The 13,955-nt window shown below is 44.7% G+C and overlaps 1 pseudogene; it reads left to right on the forward strand.

Annotated features, from left to right (window-relative positions):
• The first annotated feature begins 489 nt into the window (after positions 1–489).
• Positions 490–13,637, forward strand: LOC119703623 (annotated as a pseudogene).
• Positions 13,638–13,955: the final 318 nt, after the last annotated feature.

Raw genomic sequence — 13,955 nt, forward strand, 5'->3', positions numbered from 1 at the left:
TGCAGCAGATTTGCCCAGGTCTCCTCCAGGCACTAAATGTAAGTTTCCATCAGTACTAAGTCAGAAAAGCTCAGCTTTCTGCCTCTGCTGTGGGGAAGCTGCACTCCTCAGTTTTGGGGACCAGTTGACATTTTTAATTAACTCTGACAGTTATAGGAAAAGAGGGGTTAGGTTTGTCTTTCTCTTCCTAGATGCATTGGTAAGGGAGAGTTTGAGAGAGTTTCCTCATGCCAGTGTGGGTTTAGAAGATGCAAAGAGTCATCCAGGAAATTATATTTATTAGTGGCTGCATTATTTACTTCTGTCTAATGATATGCTGTTGAGCAGAAAGAAATGGATAAATCCAAGATGACTACAGGCTGGGAACTCTAGTTCTGCATTTTCTTAGTCAAAATATGTTTGAAAAAATTTCATGCTTGGCCATGTGGCAAGTCATGATCCTTATTGCAGTGTTTTTCTTTGTTTCTCTTTCAGTCCTTGCTCCCCAGAATGAACTCCATGGAGAGCTCCCTGGCTGGTAGCTGGGATCCAGTGACTGATGTGGATAATTACCTCCTGATTATCCAGCTGGGTGTGAAATGTTGGTGAAACAAATCCACGTGCCCAAAGAGCAGCTCAGCTATGAGATTGTGAGATTACACCCTGGCACCATGCACAGTGTCACACTTCCATCACATGTGAAGGGGATTGCCAGTGAGCCCAAGCATCTAGAAGCAAGTACAGGTAGGAGCAGGTAATATTATTTGAAGAGTCAGATGTTGTAAATCTTTAAAGTTAGATTTCAACAAGTGAGGGGAACTGACAACAAGCAAGGGGAACTGAGTGCCGGAGAGCACTTTCTCTTCCCAGCCTAGAGTTACGTCATTGTTTTCTGGCGAATCTGTTCCTAGATTTGCATCATTAGGGCTGGATGTATTGCATATTTCATCTTTTTCCATTTTGCTTGTCCAAATCCTACTTGTGTTGACACCTGGGAATTCCTGGGAATTTGTAGTGTTGCCTGGTGCAAGAAGCAGGAATGAAAGCGTGCAGGATTAAGACAGCATGTTACTAAGAATAATGCCCTGAATGCATAAAGAACTTTAAAGTAGGCAGGATGTCATTCCTAGGTACTTACTGTCCAAATATCTGCAGCAGTGAGTTCTCCTCATAGTCCCTTCCCAGGACTGGATGAGCATGATCCTGCTGAGGTTAAGAGGTTGAGTGTGCAAAGGCTCTGTATTTGAAGCCTCTTGAGAACTGAAATCTCCTTTGGTTAGCAGCTGATATTATGCTATATGCTTGTACTGGGCAAAGACAGTGAAAAACTTGGTGATTTTGGGATTTTCCCTGCTTTCAGCACAACAGGTGGAAACTGAAAGCCAGCAAACACCAGAGCTGGACTGTTACCATGGATAAAACTAAACCTGTTGAAGTAACTGTTGTGCTGTCCTTGCTTGACTCCACTGGCTGAGGAAAATGTCTTGGGTCTCAGAGCAGGAAACTGGGCAGGAAAGGAGCGTTGTTTAGTGACTTTTCTGTCTTCTGTTTGCCTTTTTGTGCTGATGCTGCTTCCCTACATCTCTCTGCTGTGTTTCCCAGTCTGGTCTGCAGCCAGTGCTGTCTGAGTGACAGAGGAGGTGGAAATACTCCCTGAAAGTGGGGTGGAAGAGCTCTAAAACAGATATGCATTATTACAAGCTGAAGTACAGATCCCTAGAGATCTGAACTGGATCAGATCTCTAGGCATCTAGAGTGGAGATGGATGAGAAGCAGGTCATGGTCCCAAAAGCAATGACCCTAAGAGTAGATACATTCTCACTGGTGAGCATTCATGAGTGAAGTGGCAGGAATGATTAACAGTCAGACTGCTAATCAGACTGAGACAACTCTTCTCTCATGTGTGAATGTCCAGTGAGATCTTTTTGGGCTCCCCTGTCACATAAGGAGGGGTGTCTCCACAGGGAGAAAGCTATGCTTTGTAGATAGTAAGTTTCCAGGCATATTCATTCACATAATTCTGTCCTTGTTAGGAAAAAAATGCATTTTTCTGTTTCAGAGCTGGTACTATGGAACCCCCACCTGCAGCAGTCTGTGTGCCTGCCCTAAGGGCAAGCCTAGATCAAAGCGTTGAAAAGACAAAAAGCAAGCTGGATAGAAATCTAAGTTCCCCTTTGCAACAAACCTGTAGTTGGCTAAACTGAACAAAACAGCTTTCTTCAAGAAAAAAGGCCATCTTCCCAAATTGTTGGTAATGTTCCCTTTTGCTCTTTATAGGCCTGAAACCTGGAACAGAACAGGAGGCCACTGTCATACCTGTGAAAGACAACACAGAGGGGAAACCATCCTCAGTGACTGGCAGGACTGGGATGTGGAAAGCTGCTTTTGCTACAGCGATGTTACTACAGGTTTTGGGGACAGATCTTTCAAAATTCCAGCACAAAAGGTTCATCATTGACTGCTTCTTCATGCATGACCTGCAGCCAGCTCTGCTTATACCTTATTTGAGCTTGCCTAGGTATTAAACACTAAACCCTAGGCCCAGCTCAGTGTTTTGCTTTGATTTTTTAAAATATCTTCACCCTTAACTTGACTAACAGCTCCATCCAGACCCAGGGTAAGTGTAGTGAGTTAGTCTCTGTATGGAATAACAACTCTGTTGGCTAACTGACTGTCTTAAAGAAAACTGGCAGAATATTTTTGAGCTACTCTATTGCAAAAGAGACCTTGAAGAATTTTGAACTAAAACTTAAATTCTACTTACAAGATTCTGCAATTTCTGAAATTCATCTCTTACAAAAGGGCAGGCATGCTGCTACCAAAGACTGAAAAATTCTGTATCAAAAAAAACCTGATTCTGTATAAAAAAAAAAAAAACCTGAAAAATTCCATATCAAAAACCTGATATTCCTGAGGTTGTTGTGCAAATTACTCCATTAAAATGATTTTTTTTAAAAACAGCAAAACCTACAACCTCCACATTGTCATTTTAAGGCTATTTTTCTGCCCTGTGTAGACTCTGATTTTTTGGAACACGCTTGATTTGTGTTTTCCAGCTGTTCTTGACAGACATGGGGGATGCAAAGATTCTTTAAAAAGGAAAATAATAACCCCAGTGCTCATATTCTTATGTAACCCCTGGAATTTAGGAGATGCAAATAAGCAAATACCAGCTACTTCAAGAGCTGCCACCAAGCTCTGATTCATCAGCTAAAATAGCAAAACCTGAGGGAGTCTGAGACAGGTCTGCAGGAGAGGCAGAAAGTGAGGAGCAGCAGATGGCTGACAGTGGAGGCAGAGAAAGGGAAAGCACTGTACTTGGAGCTGGGAGGGGGCAAGCCAAAAGGCTGATGCCAAAATGATTTTTGCTTTTATATATTCTGCATTTATTTGTAGCTCTCTAGACTGTTGCTGTATAGTTATACAGTGCCTGGCTATCTCCAGCATTTTTCCTACTCCAATAGACAGAAAGACAAAACACATTCCAAAGGCCCCAGTTCTGATCTTGCTTCCTCTGGGAAGCAAGGATGAGCTATGCTCCCAAGACACTTTCCTATAAACAACTAGAAGAAGAGGGGCTCCAGAAGAGTTTGAACCAAGGGGGTGAATTGCCTTATCACCCGTGTTTCTAATTGGTGATTCTTGTAATTATGCTAATTTGCTGGATCTGAGGCCAGACATGGAATGTCACCAACACGTGGGCAGAGGAGCAAGAAGGCAAGCACCAGAGCTGTGACAGGTGAGCTGTAGCAGCACTGGAGGGAGCTGAGTTTGGAATTCAAACTCCTCCATCAATTTTACTTGTTTTGGTAAAGCTTCTGCTTTGCAGACATTTTTAGTGAGGCAACCATGTAATTCTTACTAGTGTGGCTGAAGAGGTCTCCAGCTCAGCTTAAGACTCTGAGTCCTGTTGTGGACAGGCTCTGTGGCAAGGGACCAGTTACTATCAGTACAGAGAGCCACAGCCAAAACTCAAACCTCATAACCATCTGGAATGTGTAATTCATGCCTTGCCCTTAAAATGCTATAAACCATATCCAAGCATTTCTTTGGGTAACTCTTGTAGCATTTCCCAACAGGACAGGGGGCTCATGCACATTTCAGACAGGTAATCATGGCAGAGTGTTTGTTAAAAAGGAAAAACACATAATAATATAAATAAAGAAACATGTGGGACATCAAATTTCCCAAACAGCATATTTGCTTGCTGTCCTTTGGTGTCAGGGAGTCTCCCTTGGAAGGGTGTTTGCAGCTGAGTCTGCAGCTAGGTTGGGAAACTTCTTGAACCCCTGTCTTAATGAAATTTTGCCTCTATTTCCACCAATCCATCTGTGACTATGAGAACAGAAGCAGTTTCTACTGACTGTTGACAAATAGTGTTATATATGTGCAATGTGCATTTCTTCACAAAAATTACCTGGAGGAATATTTGGGGTGCTCAACTCAGGATGTTAACCAACATATTTAAGCATATAAATTAGACTAGACATAACAGGAGATGCCTCAGGGGAATTTGTAGGACTGTCTGAAGATCTCACATGAGGGGATCAGTCAAACAGGGATGGAGCTCGGTCAATCCCCTACTTTTAGGCTGGCTCTTGTCTCAAGCCAGCCCATGTTCTCACTGGTGCAGGTGCCGGGGCAGCTCCTGGAGCACACAGGGAGTTCAGCAGTGAAAAGCAGAGCAGCACAGTCTGTACTCAGCTGCAGTGCAATTAGAGCTAAAGAACAAACTTGATTTTCATATCACACAAGAAAATAATTTGCTTGGTTTTTCTTGCCACAGGTGAGCATCTCATACTGCTAACGAGCTGAGCTGTGATTATTCAAACTCCCAATTCCCAGCGTGTGCTGCTCTAGGGTGGTACAAACAAGCCTCAGCATCTTTCATTAAAATGAAAAGTAATGTATTTTCATCTCACAAAAGAGCTGAGATTAGTACATGCAGGTGGTACATCACATTAGTACATCACAACTTCTACCATAGCTAATGTGTGGTAAATCACAGTGCAGCTGAGTTGGTGTGTGGTAAATTACACTGTGGCTCTTGTGCCCTGGAATTTAGAGCCTCTAGCAGCATAAGAAGTGCTGTTCCAATAATTTGAGAGGCATCTCAAGACCTTCACTGCTCAGGCTGCTAAGATGTATTTAATAGTTCAGTGAATTAAAAAATCCTAATAAACCAAACAAAAAAAAAGTTGTTCTCTGTAAAGGTCACGGGTTGTATGGCTGTCCTCAAAGGGCCACATTACTGCAGGCTGTTGTCTTGTGATATGAAATTAGGACTCCTGAAATCTAGTGGTGTGTTTCCATCTGAGAATTAGGCAGGGAAAAGATAATAACAGTGGGAGGGATTTGAAAGTGGCTGCTGCATTTCACAGATTCTGAGCAGGCGATTTGGGGTTTTATTTTGGTCAATTCCCAAAACAACTCAGGCAAGATGTTGTTGTGGTCTTCAGAAAGCAAAAACCAGTAACAGCCATATTCTGTCTGAGCTCTGTCTCTGTCTGGGCAGGGGCTGTGCTTTTGTTGCTCCCAAAGAGCCCTGCTCTCGTAGCTGTGAGGAGGAGGCCTAAACCCCAGCTGAAATACCTCAGAATTGGGCACTTCCCCACCTGCTAGTTCAGGCCCATCCTTGGCAAGAGATAAAGGATGAGAGGTGGAAGAAATCAGCAGGGCCCATGAGGAGAAGAAGTAAGAGTAACCCTGTTTGGACACCCATGTTTTTCACTCAGCTGTTCCACAGAAACCAGCAGACCGTCTCACCCTGTGCAGGGCAGAGGATGTCTGACCCTGCCAGAGCTCAGCTACCTTGGCTCTGATATGCAGATATGGTTGCCAAAGTATCAAGAATGGCAGGACATGGAAGCAGTTAGCCTATTTTATATTCCTTGCACTGTATCCAGCAGCACAAAATGATTTGGCTCCACAAATATGCAATGGTGACTCACTTAAGTAGCTGTTATGTACACTGTATGGTCAAAACACAGTTTACAGCTAAAGATAAAACTCCTGTTAGATTTACCAGTTTGGGCTGGAGAGAAAAAAAACAAGCAAGCTTTTGGATACACAAAAACCCTTTTAGGTCTTTAGACATAGAATCATTTCCCAAATTTCATCTGTTTTTCCAAATGTATTTGATAGTCTAATAAAACACACTACCTCTGGCTCTAAAACTTGTGTTGGCTGTGTCTTTAGATCATTGTGATTACCACAGCACTGTACTAAAACTTGTAACAATTTTGACTTTTTCTTATAGAAATTGACAGCTCAACTGTCAACAACAAGCATCATCACAGATTCTAATTACCTGTAGGTACTACAAATGGGTTATGTTGTAAATACTAACAAAGATTAGGGTAAACAAAGCCTTTGCAGCAGTGTCTCTTATGTGTTTGTGTTGCCTTATTTTAATTGGTTGATTTGTTTATCCTTCATCATGCCATAGGGAAATATTCAGCTCCTGGAGATGAAGAAATTGAAGTGTAGAGAGGTTAATAGCATGCAGGCCATCTGGTTTTTTTGCAATAGACTGAGTAACATGGTTCCTTAGTTGTTCTTGTGTTGCCAGTCCTGGTTAAGGATGTGTAGTGGTCTCCCTAATGTGTTCCCTGTTTATAACAACACTGGAAATCTGAACATTGGAATCCACTGAAGGTGGTGGCAGGCATTGATAAGACTCATCTCTAGGTCAGGGACTTGCTGGAGGGAGATGAATAAATGCGTACCTGGGTCACCTTGACCTCTTAACAAAAGAGCTTTGGTTGTTCTCCCTGTTTCTGGACAGATGACATGTATGTGTGCTTTGGAGGCTTGTGACTATGACAAAACAGGAAAGTAACAGTATTGTGCTTTGTAAGGGCTTTTCTGTCCAGGTCAGGACTGGCTGTGCTGTTTCCCAGGAAAACATCTATTAGAATTCAAGACAGACCTTTTTAACCTCCTCAGACCTTGTCACCTTTCAGATTTGTGGGTCCAGTCAATGTGTGATCAGAAATAGGACTTGAAAAAGGAGGAAACTAGCAAGGCCCTTGAGGGGAAGCAGTGTCACAGGTCACAGCAGAGCCTGACTATGACAGCCTGTGTTCTTTGCTTTTAACTGTCTCTGCAGAAATCAACAGCCTGGCTCACCTGGTCACTGACAAGTGACAGAAACCACAGCCACCATCTCCTGGGACAGGGCCCAGGCTCTCATAGATAGGTACGTGATGAACTACACCTCTGTTGGTGGTGACACAGTGGAGGGAGAAGTGGGGAAGAACAAGGCTGCCATGACTCTGACAGAACTGAAAGCTGGCATTGAATGTCATCTTCCTCTGGGCAAAGAAAGGAACCTGACAGAGCAAAATGATCAGCACTGAGGCAGTGGCAGGTATTCCAAAGAATTGTTGTGCTTCTGCATGGCACTGTGCTGAGGAGGTGTTCTCAGTTCTGGTCTGTTGCAGATCACATGCTAGACACAAATCCAGCTACTGTCACTGGTAAGAATAGTATTCTTTAATTAATCAAGGGAGGAAACACCTTTATTTGATAATATTTTCCTGGAACATGGAAGAGTAGGAAATTGTTTGAGCCTGGATAAAGTCTCTTAACTATCAGCAATTCCATTTGTATAATCAAGGTTTTTGCTTGCAGGAGTTGGCTGCTTAGCTAGGCTGAAGCCTACCTGATGGGCAGAGGGCATTGCTGGAAATGAGGGAGAGATGGGGCAGGACACAGGTCTTCCTATCCAGCTGAGTTTGAAATCAGACGTAGTGTGCATTATCTGTGTCTGGGCATGGAAAAGAAGCTATCAGGCCTAATAGCAGGTTCAACAACCAAAATGAAACTGTTTTAGAATTGGAGGCAGTTGAAAATAATGGCCTGCCCTTTGACTTGTGACCTTAGGCCAGTCCTAGGAGACTGCTAAGCAGGCTTGAATCTGTTCTGTTCAGTTAGCCATAAGGACTGTCATGTGCTGGGAACATTTGGGGTTCCTCTATATCCATGGACCTTGCTAGTGTACTTTTTCTAGTTTATGAATTCATCTGGTGTGAGATAGAACACTTGAAGCTTGGATATAGGGCAAGATGCCAAAGAGCTCCTCAGTGCTTACAGAGATCAAGGGCATCTGATGGGGACAAATTTTGAGGCTAAAAGGCTGAGCCTGTCTGAAACCAGAAATTCAAGGAGAGTTTCAGCAAATTGAAATGGTTTTTTTCTTGAACAGGCGTGAAAATGAAGACACCTGGAAATTTTGCATGAAGTGAAACTGCAGAGAGGGAATGCATTTAACATTGGCAGTGATTTTTTTTTTTTTAACATCTGCACAAAAATAAATTATACCTCTGCTAAAATAATACAACTTCTGAGAAAAAAAAAATACATTTTCTCACTCAAGGTGCTGCCTGATTACTCCCCAGCATTAAAACTGGCTGTGGCAGGGAGCTGCCCTGTGCTGGCCCCCTGCACCCATGGGAGCTGCCAGCTGGCCTTTAAGGGCAATGCTGTGAGACTGCAGCCTCTGAGGCTGCCCTTCCCATCCCTTGCTTCTTAGGGTGGATTTGGTACCTTTTAGCTCCCTCTCCTGTCCAGCTGCAGATACGTGGCTACTGAACTCGTCTGAGGAGGTTTCTGTGTTGTTTCACGTAAAGCAGTTGTTGAGAGCTCTCCCAAATGACGCACAAGTTCATTGGATAATGGAATACTCTGAACTCGTGAGCCTGGTGTAAGGTGGTTTTCAGCTGTAATGATTTTACAGCATTTTAAACAGCGTGTGCTGGGCACTACAGTGCTACTCTCCCTTCTCTTACATTTGGTGTTTTGATTTCTTCCTCTCTGCCTTTTTATCTGCTTTAAGCAGTAACACTGTGCATGAGGAGTGCAGCATTTCCTGGGAGGAGCCAGCCTGCTTGACTCTTCTCATTTATCTAAGACAGACAAAGCATGGCCTTGTGTTTTTCTGTGGCCTTTTCATGACTGCATTATTTCACTGATGCGTTATAATTTTTGTTATGATTATCCTGATAGCATTATTCAGGGCCAGGCTTTTGTAGCCTGGTTTGTACAGAAAAGACTGACAACAACTTGCCCATAGTCCTCCAGGGAGATTTCTAGAAGAGCAGGGAATTGAGATGAATTATTCATTTATGGTTTGTTATAAATTCAGGTGTCCTTCAGGGCTGGAGCACTCTTCCCTGGAGGCCAGCACTGCTTACCAAGGACCTCCTCTGTACAACTTGGAAAGCCCCTAAAACCTTACTCATCAAATTGTTTCCTTAAGATATTCCTAAAAGATACAGAATACAGCAAGCACAAGATGAAGATTAGGGAGAAGCTGCTTCCAGTGTTGCTACTTTCAACACATTTAAAAACTGGATTTATCTTGAGGGAAGCACTGCAGCCCCCTTGTTGGCACCTCATGTGACACTTTTTGACAACTGCTGTTGACTAGAAAACTCTTTGAGGCCAGTGAAGGAGCTGATATCCCAAATCCAGCACAGGCTGAACTGTAAAGCTCTGGGTTTCTTTGTATCCCTGCATTTAATAAAGAAAACTGAACCATGACAACAACAAAGGCTGTGAAGTCATTCTTCATCTGCAGTAGAGGAACGAAGGGTAGAGGCTCTCAGCAGGCCACACAAGAACTGTGCTCCAGGCCTGGGGCATAGAGCCTAACCCTGTCCTATGTGTGAGTGCTCCTCAGAGATGAGCCTGATGGATGCTCCTAGGCAGACATGTGAGGAGCTCCTGGACACTGCACAGTTGAGCCACTTGCTGGGCTCACAGAACATCCCAAACCACATCTGTAGAGGGCTTGCAGTGTTTGGCCTAGGCTTCTGCTGCTTGCCAGCTGTGAAGGCCACTGGTGGTCTTCCAGGCAACTGCAGTTCAGCCCTGCACAGCAGTTTGTGTCTTTCATTTGTGCAGTGGTGTAGCAGGACTTCCCCTCTGCCACAGAAGAGCTTATCTGTTCCATCAGCTGATGCAAAAGCTCAGGGCATCTTCCCCCCTTGCAGGAATCTGCTAATTGGTGAGATAACCCAAGATATCTGTCCTGTAGTGAGTTATCTCTGGCACCAGGGAGGTGGAATTCCCAGCTGACCATAAACATCTTCCCTTGAGAGCAGATTGAAGGGAGATAAGCCTTGAATTTTGACTGACAGACACTTCAATTTACAAACCATAAAAGCTACACAAAACTTTCACAAAGGAGAAGTCTTTTGCACATTCCTTGGGAATGTGTGGGGACCTCTCCTCAAGGTTTGGGATGCTGGCCCTGAGTTACTCTTCTGGAAGCTGACTTGAGTTGCATGTCTTGCAGCCCTTGGGGACCATATCCTTGTGCCAGTTCCCAGGCAGTGGGGAAGGCCAACAGCTGCTACCTGCTGATGCAGCTGGGCCATGTGTGAGGGCACAGCTTTCTGTGCTTCTCCTGCAGTTCCCTTGTCCATAGGAGCTTCCCAAGGTGAAGTGCTGTTGCTGTTGAGGCGGTCGCGACACAAAGCAGAGATTATAGGCAGTCTTAGTTGGTAACTGTTTATTATCGAACATGGCTGACCTTTTATACACTCTCTGATTGTTTATGCTTCTTCTACCCTAACTATTGGACACAATAAATTAACATAACACTATTGGTGAAAAATTATAGTGACTTAATTGACTTTTTAAAAATACTTTATCTAGCTGCGAAGTTCTTATCTTTCTTCTGTTCCTCACTTCTCTTGGTCTCCTTGGTTATAGCCTTGGAGAGAGCTCTTTATCAGCTTTTTCTTGCTTCTTAGTTTCTTCTCGCTCCTTTAGCTAACAGGCCTGCTGTTAGCTCCTTCCACAAAGTGCCTCCTCCTGCTTTGCTGATGGACAGTTTTCCCTGCTCTGTTCACACAGTGAGCTTCCTCTGCCTGCATCCCACAGACTGCAGCCAGGTGCAGCAGAATAGAAATGCCTCCAGTGACATGTACACCATTTACCTGAACGGGGATGGCAGCAGGCTGCTGCAAGTGTACTGTGACACGAGCACTGGCAGAGGCAGGGGGATACTGAGTGGGGCTCTGCCCCTCTTCCTGCTTTTTGATGAATATAATAACAAGGACATGATACAAATGTTATGAGGCTCCTTTCTCTCTGCTGCACTCATGTGTTTCAGCTCCTTCCTGAATGGAGTAGCATGTCTTAGGGAGGGGAGTGGCTGCTGATGCACCCAGCAGGCTGGGGTTGTGTGTGTGTACAGTCAGGGCAGTTCAGCTGATGCTTCTTGGTGTTCTCATTGCTAATGCTGTGAGCATGCAGCTCAGCTCTGGCCACACAGGAGGTGCTGAGTGACTTAAAGGAATCTGAAGGCAGACGCAGGGATGCCTTGAAGTGGGAAGTGTGTGTGAATGTGGAGCAGTGAGGTCTGAGGTTCTCTGATAGCAATCTCCCTAAACAACCAGAGAAAAATATTAGCTTTTCCACCTTTCAGTGATAAGCGATTTTCTCCACTGAAATAAATTGTTGCGTTACTGCCAAGCCCCTCTGATCTTGGTGAAGTTTAGAAACCCAAACGCCTTGTGGATCTTGTCTAAGCTTGTTTTGTCTGAGTGTTCAGGTCATGCTCAGATTTGTGGGAAATAAACTGTAAAATTTGTACAGCTAAGTATTTGCCCCAGTGCTTATGTGCAGCCAGAAAATGCCGTGTGTGAATCAGAGAATCCAGCATTAAATAGGGCAAAGTTTTGGAGCAAGAGTCTTGAAATGTTCTGGGAAAAATAATGTTGCAGTACAGCCAGTCTTGTGCTGGTTAAGGTTGTTTGTTTCTTCTGATATTTCTGTTTCTTGCCAGAAACTGAGATAAGACAGCATAAACTTGGCAAATTGTCATGAAGCCTCAAGCAGAGAAGGAGGCAGGAAATAGCAGATTTAACCAAATTGGTCATGGAGTGAGAGTCTAAGACTGCAAAGGTGAACAGGCTTCCTACTTTAAAGAGTCATTGTCTTTTATTTCTAGCTCTTGACAAGCTGCACAACCTCACGAGCAGCAGCTCTGTCTGCTACAAGCTCCATGTGGATTTGTGGGCAGCCAGAGAATCTGTCTGTCCATGAGTTGCTCCAGGTTGCCTCAAGCAGGGACAGATCCAGGCTGTCAGTGGGGAATTACAGAGACAGTGCTGGTGAGGAGGGCCTGGTTCTGGTGCTGTCTCTGCACAGGGAAGCAAATGCTGGCACCTGTGTATTTGTCTTGCCAGTAGAGAGGGAGCTCCTCAGGTCAGGATGGATCAGATGTGGTTCTCTCTGAGGAGAAAAGCTTCCTAGGGAGACTGAGGAGAGTGTGCCCATGTGCTCCTGTCTCATGCTGAAGACAGGAGAAAGAGTTGCTTGCTGATGGGGAAGAGAGGGCTCTGTGACCCAGGGAAATGTCTGAAAAGGCAAGCTGGGAAGTTCCTGTGAGGTACCCTGTGCTGATGGGGCAGCAGCTTCTGGGGCTTCCCAGCTGAGAGGGAATAGAAGTGTCTTTTATTCAGATGGGAGTTTGCTCAACAGCAGTGCTGGCTTCTGGTAAATCCCTACTATTGCTGTTGTGTCCGTAGTCTTCCATTTATCCTTTAATACCCTCTTGCCATGAGGTTTAGATCTTCAGCTGGGAGGATCCACCCCTTGGACATGCCCTCTAATAACAGTGCTTTAGAGATCTGTGTGTAGAGCTATCCTGTGCTGGGGCTTTTCCCCTGCCAGGCCTGCTGTGTCCCTCCTGAAGGGTGGAAAAGCCCTGAGGCTGAGCAGCTGTAGAAACTCAACTCTCCGTGTCTTTGATCCCTTCTTTTAGGGGATGCAAGGACCCACCACAATGGCTGGAAGTTCACAACATGGGAAGGGGACAATGATGTGGCTCTCAGCAGCTGTGCCCTGACACACCACAGTGCGTGGTGGTGCAGGAACTCCACCTGGCCAAGCTCAATGGGAAGCATGAGGAGAGCAGTCACTGTGAGGTGAGCAGCAGAGCTGGTGTGCTGATTATCCCTTCACAGCCTGGAGAAAAGACACAGCGCTGTGTTTCCTTCCTGTCTTTCCTTGGAGCAGGAGGGATTGCCCTCCAACTCATTTCATTAGAAAGCAAAATGATCCATAACAAAACTTACAGCTCTCCTTCTCTCCTCTCTGGATCCTGAGGACCTGAGCTCATGGCTCCCTGCTTCTTGTGGGCAGAGATACTTGAGGTGGAGCTGTCTTGGTCTCTGAGGGGAACACCTAAAGGAACACTCACTAGGAATCACACTGGGTGCTTTCTCACTGTTTGTAGCCTTTCCCTTGGCTTTTAGTGCACACCTTGGGGTACATCTCACTGTACAGGCTTAATTTGGGATTGAAGGTGGCTCAGTCCTGTTGTGTTCCAAGCTAGACAGAGGTTTGATCTATATGAAGAGTGTCTGAAAGACTGATTATAATTAAAGTCTCTGTTAATTGGAAGGTTAAATGGTATTTGAGGTGGGCAGTGGTAGACTCCTAGCACCTGGTCTGAGTACTTTAGTATGAGAAATTCCTTGGTTTTTTCCCAGGGTGTGAACTGGGAGTTGTGGAAAGGACATGAATTCTCCATCTCTTTTATGGAGACAAAGATCGGTCCTCAGTCTTCCAATAATGAGCCAGTCCTGGGGAGAAGGAAGAAGTCTTTATCAGAGAAGAGGAAAAAGAACAGGGCTTAAATAAAACTCTCTGCAGAACAACCCAAAGATAATGATTAAGTATTTCTTAACAACGTTTGATTCAGACAGCTTTTTCCAATGCAAAGGAGACAACAGCTGACCGATGTGCACCCAGGGACATCTGGATCTGCAGGCCAACCTGCCACCAGCCTTTGGAGCTCCTGGTGGGTGATGTTCCAGATTCTAGGAGGGGGCTTGTGAGGGATCCTGCTTGTAGAACTCTGGTTGGCTAAGCATGGCAAGGACCTGCTTGATCCAATACATGGAACTTCTATGAACTTTATGTAAAACAAGCCTTAACACATGTTGTTCTTTCTG

The sequence above is a fragment of the Motacilla alba genome, chromosome 8, assembly GCF_015832195.1.
Source record: "Motacilla alba alba isolate MOTALB_02 chromosome 8, Motacilla_alba_V1.0_pri, whole genome shotgun sequence".
Classification (NCBI taxonomy): domain Eukaryota; kingdom Metazoa; phylum Chordata; class Aves; order Passeriformes; family Motacillidae; genus Motacilla; species Motacilla alba.